This window comes from Magnolia sinica, chromosome 5 (genome assembly GCF_029962835.1).
Source record: "Magnolia sinica isolate HGM2019 chromosome 5, MsV1, whole genome shotgun sequence".
NCBI lineage: Eukaryota > Viridiplantae > Streptophyta > Magnoliopsida > Magnoliales > Magnoliaceae > Magnolia > Magnolia sinica.
Window position 1 is genome coordinate 99,076,803 of NC_080577.1, and position 8,416 is coordinate 99,085,218.

The following is an 8,416-nucleotide window of genomic DNA, read 5'->3' on the forward strand; positions in this document are numbered from 1 at the left end:
GTGGGCCCCAAGGTGATGGATGCACTGTCTTTGGTGCAACTGGGTAGCACTTAGGGAATGGTATTTAAAAGAGTAAAATTCCAAAAAATATCCCTCCAGAAAGTATTTTGTGTTGGGAAATGCTACGTTCACTTCGTGTTTCATGCATGTGTCCTTCTTTTACTTATTTTTTTGCTTTACTCATCTAGCTGTACTAGATCCAAACCGATCATTAGATAGTTCTTGCCCTTGATGGGCCACTTTCCTAAAATCACACTCATCAAAAAATCCAAACTCTTATAATTTAGAATGTTAAAATTAAAAAAAAATAAAAATGGACAGTGAAATAAACTTCGATTGCCATTTTCTTAATAACCATCCATCCATGTCCATGCTTCTTGGGCTTGGAGGGGAATTCTGAGTCCATTTAAAGCAAAAAAATTAAACATATTTTTAAAGAAAGCAATTTCCATAACCTTCTAGATATTTAATTTTATATACAAATGTTATATGGATGTCATTATCTATTTTATTGATTTTATTTAATGTTGTTTGGATGTTAATTAGTATTTAAAAAATAATAAAACATGATGCATGCTAACGTAAATTACTGTCCAACATCCCATCCAATGTCTTCTCTCTATATCCTTATAATAAAAAATGACAATCAAAGGTACACCTTTACTTCACGACAATCCAAATTAATGACTAGACTTTTATTGTAATTAACTTGGACTTTTCATTTTCCTAGTCATTGATTGGATGGCTAAATTCTTCAAATCAAGAGGGATGGGAGGATAAATGTAGGCCTTACATATAATGGATGGTCCAAATCATTAATTGGACCTTTAATGTGGCTATCTATGTTATACCCATTGATTAAGCAATAGGATTATCTATTAAAAAAGTTTTTCAATGGGACAAGCAATCAGAGGTAGGGCCAACATGATAGATGATTTAGATTACTAATTGGACCTTATTCTAATCAATATCAATAGTTATTTTTTATAGCTATTGATAGGCAGGTTAGAAGTATTCAATCAAATATATTTTCAGTAGGGATTGTAAATCAAAGGTAGCCCCCACATGATGGATGGCCCAGATATTAATTGAACCTCTCTAGTATAATAAATATAGCTCATCCATTTTCTTAAGCATTGATTAGATTGTTATAACCATTAGTTCAAAGTGGTTGTTGATATCAAAGTTACTTTTTGTGAAGTACAATGATAGAGTTTGGCTTCCTAAAAAATCTTTAATATTGGAAGATTATAGAGTTTCGAATTAGTGGCACACAAAGGAGTAAGGGCGACATCCCAAATTCATTTTTTTTTTTAAAAAAAAAGTGCCAAAGTATTCCAATAGAAAAGTTTTCATCGGTTGTGAAAATACTGCTTCTATAGTTCTTACAATAACTTGAATTAATGAGCCATACGCCTAGTTCTAGTAAAACTAGCCTTCACTCCATATGTACAATAGATGAAGCCATGCGTCTCTACACCCTCTATCTATAATTTCTCTATACTTAAAAATGAAAGCCCAACTTAACCTCAAACTTAAAGTAGAAACATGCCTAAAAAAGAAAATAATAACTAATTCTAATCTAAGTTGTACCGAGATTTGGAAATCAAGTTTACTTGACTTCTAACAGTCTTTCTTAAACTTAACACTCTCTCATGCTCATCAATCTTAAGAAAATCTTTTACATTTAATACCTTTGTAAAAATATTTGTTATCCAATCTTTGAATTTGCAAAACTCAAGCACAATCACCATGTCTTTCACTAGTTTGTGTAGTGGATTCTTTATGTATATGGGACCTTTAATTATTAGCGATCTCATAAACTTGTTTACATCTTTGTGAAGAGACTTAAAAAATACAAGCTCCACCTAAGTCATATCAATTACAATAATTGCCATTGCTATCTGGATTCGATGATTTCACCATTCACCATTCTTACCAAACTCACATTGTACATAATTGCATGTTTCATCTTGACCTTTGGTATCAAATAATAAGTGTATTCTTAATTCTCTTTAAATCTGAAAATTAATCTTCTTGCATTCATTTTACTTTCACATCTCTCATAATAGATTCTAAATTTGGAATTTCTCTAATTATATCATATCTTGATATTTTAATAAATAGTTTTTCATCAATACAATTACACACCAAATGGTTCATAATAACTTTATATTCATAAAGCTTTCTAAATTAAGTAGAAATTTTCTTTTCTCATCTTTATCCTTTTTTATAAATTTTAAGGAAGTTGCTACTCTCCATCCCGTTGAAATTGATGTGGTCAAAACTCAAAAAATTAAAATCTTCTAAATTAAGGATACACACTTTAATATTTTAAAATCAGAAAGAACTTTTTTGTGTCTTCAAAACTTTCTTCAATCAACTTCTTTAATGTATTATAATTTTCAATCTTCAACAAGGAAAAGAGGAATTTCAATATGATCATACTCATCATACTCTTTGGTGGATTCAAAATCGTCCTCCATATTTCTTACTCCTCCTTTCTGATAATACTAGAAGTGTCACAAGATACTTCATTTTCAGTCTTGTTTATTTCATTGATATCATCTTGATGCTTGAACTTGATAAGTTTCTCTTCACCATTCAATAACTTACATGCAATAACATGAAAGTACTTCTAAAATACCACTTTTTAAATAGAGTTTTTGAAGTTATTCTAAACCTAAGATGGACAAATTAAATTTTTGTGTCCAAACCTCTTAATGCACTTTCTTAAAACTATAGGTATCTTCTCGTCTTCCCTTTTCAAATCGTCATTCATTCTTCGCCATCTCAACCTTGTTTCCACTAATAACTTCCCCAAAGCCACACCCTTGAAGGTACACACATCTTTTAGTTTTCTAAGTTGTGCAATTGGCTAATGTTAGCTTTTCCATTGCTACAACAATAAACATCTTTAACATTGTCAAAAGGAACAGTTTCCAATATCTATTTCATAGTAACCATTATTATTAAAAGTTCCCGATATAATTAGCAAGTGTTACTTTTTAATCATTATGATGATAAACATCCTTTACATTATCAGAAGGAACAATCTCCAATATCTCTTTTATAGCCATCACTATTAAAATATATATTTAAAAAAAAAGAAAAAAAAAAAGCGCTCACTTGCGAACCAGTTCGTACGTACTACATACGAACTTTTTTAAGAATCCATCATACGTGATGTGGATCCAAAATTTGAACCGTTCATGTGAAGAAGCACCTCATGAAACCCCCAGGGCCCAAGTTTTACTTTGATCTAAAACTTTGATGGCCTATGAAAAATGAAAACAGTTTCCTCCCTTGATTTGCATTTCTCTTTGCTATGGCCCACCAGAATTTTAGATCAAGATGAAAATTTGTCACATGGGGTTTCATGGGATTCCGCATCACATGGACTGATCAGATTAGACACCCATGACACGTGTGCAAAGGTGCGCACATGCTTAGGTGCGCAGGGGAGCATGACTCATATATATATATATATATATATATATATATATATATATATATAAAATAAAGGGAAGAAAAACCTTTGTTTTTTTTAGTTTTGTCTTATAATGTTTCATTTTGCAAAAAGTTTAGTCCACATTGAAAAGTTAGGAAAATTAGAAGCTATATTAAATCTTTCCTCATATCCTTTGTGTGAATGTGCTCTCTTATGCCAAGTCCGTGTGCACACAACCTTCGGCCAGTGGGAAAACTAACCTGGAAGCGTTTAACCGAGCATGTCCGCCCGTACACACCTCCGTGCGTAAGAGGGGGAATGAGGATCCATCCCTGGATGTCCTAATCTAGACTATTTATAAAGGTCTTAATGAGCTTGGTTTTACTCATTAATGTTTTATTTTTTAATCAAAATTTTAATTTGATTTTATGACTCATTTCTTAACGGTTTCTCACATGCTTGATGTGGCCTACTAAAATTGGACTGTTTTCACCATAAGAAACGGGTCCATAATGCCTAGCCCATCAAATACCTCTAGCAACGACCAGAAATGCATGATTGTTTTGTGCATAAGTTGTAATATTTTGAAAATTTTCACGCATGAGTAGGTACTCGGGTGCACATTCACACGTGTAGGTTTTACTTCTACATCTCTTTTTGTACACATGTATGTACACTTATGCATATCGTGAACTACATCATTATACTTAATTAACTCTAAATCCAACCAATGAGAATACCCTTCAGGGGTAGATGAACCCATCCAACTGTTGATTTTGATTTTATACCATCCCATCATCATGGAATGAAATACGGACATGATTAAGACCTTTATATTTGATCATCCATAGCATCAAACCTATCATCTTGACCCTAATGTATAAATAAATGTTGCACATTGTCGAAGTCTATTTCCAACATTTAAAAACTCACTAGAGATTAGATTTAGTTTTCCATGGTGTATGTGTACATACCAGGCACTAACCTTTGGATCACTTAACCAGCCCAACCAATCGATCTGAACTGTCCATTAAGTCTACAACTCATTTCATGGGCTACCATGAAAAACATGAAAATCTTGCACTGATCTAATGCAATCCATCCTTGACTTGGTCTTATTTATTTACAACCATCCCTTTTTGAAGCCATGGATGTGATGGTTACAGTTGCCTAACAAAAGTGATTCTTCATGATCATAAGATATCTATGATGGACCTGATAGTTAGATGGACTAAATTGTTGATTGGACCTTTTTTTTTTTTGTAAAAGGATCTTGGCTGCCCATATTAAGGACCATTGATAGAATGGTTAATATTTGTTAGATAGGTTTGATGTTTTTATGGTTGCCCATGGAATGTTTTCTAGACCCAATGAACCGTTTAGACCAATGGTTTAGTTAGATTCTTGCCCAATCCAACTTGGCCAAAAATTGATCATATCCCCATTGGACTGTCCTTTGTGGGCCCCACCATGATATGTGTGCCTCATCCACACCGTCCATCCATTTCTCCAGCTCATTTTAAGGCATGTGCCAAAGAATGAGATAGATCAAAATCTCAGATGGACCACACCACAAGAAATAGTGGTGATTGAATGCTCACCATTAAAAACTTCAAAAGGACCACAGATTATGGATCAAGCTGATATTTGTGTTTTCTCTTCATCCAGTTCTTTATAACCTAATCAACAAGTTGGATGGAAAATAAACATTACAGCAGGCCCTAGAAAGTTTTTAATAATCAACGTTCATTGACCATTGTTTTCTTATGGCGTGGTCCACTTAAGATTTAGATCTTGTTCATTTTTACACTTTTGCCGTAAAACATGACCCAATGTATTTAAAACGGATGTACAATTTAGGTAAAACACATATATCATGCTGGGACCCACCCCATTCTTATTTTTCATGTGAATGTTTTTAGTCCACATGTTAGTTACGTGTGCCAACACATGCACGAGGAAATGGACAACTAAAAAATTAGAACCAACTACCAATTTTCGGGATACATGTGTTATCTAATAAAGGAATATAATAACATATTCGTAGGATAGAACATGGGTGGGTCAAGGTAGAAACGACAACCAAAAATTTAATAAGCAATCCATGGTAGGATTAAGCCCGACCCATGGGTTAAGTTAATAGGATCAAGCCCGGTCTAAATCCAGCCTGCCTATTGCCTGCGAGCCGAGTCCATATGGGCTCATCAGCAGGCTTCCTATTGCCACCCCTAGCCTGGTCCGACTAGGATAAGTATTCTTATGATCTGGTTGAACCTAGTCAACGCCACCGCGAGCCATGTTTTTTATGTCGTGGAACCATGGTTTTAAGACTCATTCTAGTTGGGTGAGACGTTAGTGAGCCCAACTTGACTATTACCACCTTACTCTTTTGAGCCCAGTCCAAATTGGGCTGAGCAGTGGGTCGCCAGTCGTCACCCATAATTTTAACCAGCTTGAGATGAGTATTCTTAAGATCTGGTTAGAGTTGGGCATCAAGTTGAGTGGGACAGAGTTAGGGCTGACCTGACTCGATCTGGTTTTGAAATAGAACTAATCTGAACTCGACCCAACTTAGTACCAAGTTTGGCATGCCCGACCCGATTTGAGTCCGGGTCTGGCTTGGACTAATCTGGACCGAGTCTGACCCGGTCACAAGTACCGAGTGAGTTAGTTCAAGTGGGCACTGAGTTGGGTTGGGTGCAACGGGTATCTAAGGGTTGAAATCACAATTCAAAACCTAGGTACACTTGCCAAAATTGCAACCTCTCCATCAGCTACACGGCAACTCAGATCTGAAACGTCCATTCTGAGTTTTTTTTAAATATATATGTACAAGTCAAGTTTTAGGTTGAGTCAAGTCAATACCGAGTTGGATTTCAGGTCAAGTTGAGTTGAGTTATTGGGTGACATGAACTTGACTCGGTTTGAGTTTAGATTGGATGAAGTCTACTCGGTTCGAATCAACTCAACCACTGGATTCGGATCGAGTTGGGTTTGAACGAGTCTGATGAGTCGGGTTTGCCAAGTTGAGTCGTCCCATGCCCACCTCTAGATACGATTGAGTCCCGTCAACCCCACTGACTTGGGTGTGACTTGGATGAGTCGACTCGGCCATGGTGAGAACCAATCTGGTTTAATATCATGAGCCACCCCTGACTCGGGCAAGTTAGGCCGATTTAACAACTCAGGCACTTGACCCGGGGCTGATTGAGTCCGTCCGAGTCACCGATTCTTTCAAGCACAGCGTCATAGAGAGAAATGATCCAATGCTCTTGTCACACTAAGGTTATACTTGGGCAATTCGTTCAATGGATCTAGACCGTCCATTAGCTTTAACACACATCTCATGGCAACCATGTAAAAACCACACCAATGGAACTATTCTGCCCATCCAATTAATAGCCTATAAGATGGACGGTCAAGATCATTTCTTTATGAAAAAAGGCCCGACCAACAATTCGAGCCATCATCGATTGCTTATAGTTCTAATGAATCACGTTTGTTAGAGCATTCTAATCATCCAATGCGTGGCCTGACAAATGGATGGTGCAGATGAGAAGCCCAAGTGGATGGATTGGATCACTCCGCCAGAGGGATTTTTCATGTTGTAGGCCATGAAACATATGTTGAACCTAATGCACACGTGTGATCAAGTCAGCTAATGCACACGCCACCAGATATATCAGCGTGGCAGACATCTGCAATATCCAAGCCGTCCATCAGAAGTCTACCACCATGTAGATTTCCTAACATAAAAATCAGATAAGTCCACTTGTCAGGTGGGCTGAAATTAACCGAACCAATGTACGGTTGTGAAAAAATCAGCCCAAGTTGAAATTTCTCTTCAAATCTACGACGCTTCTAAATTTACTTTTAACCATTCATTTAATAGAAATCATTTGGCTGGTTAGGATTGCTGTAAAATTTTTGACTGCTACTTTTAACATGTATTTATCATTTAAGGTGCATTTGGTTGCACCAAATATCAGGAAATTTCATGATATTTGGAGCAACCAAACGCACCCCTACTCATCTCTCGTAATTTTATTTGTAGTAAGGTCATAATGTGAGAATCTTGGATTGATGACGTATAAGTCAGGCCCAGCCCAATTAAACCTGGAAAGCCCACTAAATATGGGCCCTGAATTTGGGCCGTTGATCAAGGCCCATTTTTTAAAATGTTGGATGGCCCACTTGATGGGAAATGGTCCACAACTTTCATCAGTCCCACTGAATGAACAGTTTGAATCCCCATGCAATTAACCACTTGCATTTTAGAGATGAAGATATCAATGTAAGGTTTGTAATTAGCCACTTGCATTTTAGAGATGAAGATATCAATGTAAGGTTTGTTAGATTACATCCAGACCGACCTATTGCTACAGGTATAAGGGTGTGAGATCTAAGCTGTCCATCAGATGGGACCGACCATCTAGGTGTCTTAGCCCAAAAATCATGCTGGCCCACTCATCACATTGGACATAATCTTATAAATAAATGCATGGCATGAAAACTAGGCCATGTTTTTCTATTTCATAAAATGTGGCCCACCTGATTTTTGTGTTAGGGATCTGATCAATGATACCAACCCAACGACGGATGGCTTGGATGACACTAACATTTTTTTTCGGAAGATAAGCAAAATTTTTACTTGTGACCCAAACAAGCAAAAGCTTGGAAACGTTCAAATGAAGCCTAAATTAAGGCAAGCTTTGGGAGACACAAAAACTCTATGTGAAAAAGTCTGGTGGGGCCGTGTCGGAATGTATGTAGTAGACCTAACTTCAAAATGAGAATGGGGATCGTCACTTTTTGCCGGGGGCTTGTTTGGATGTGCCCCAAAATGAGAACCGTATCGAATCAAGTTCCGCGCAATTTAGCTGTTGGGTGCATTCATTGAAATGTGGAAGGGGAGTAGCAAAAGTAGCTCAAAATGGGAATTTCCATTGCACATATGATATGAGC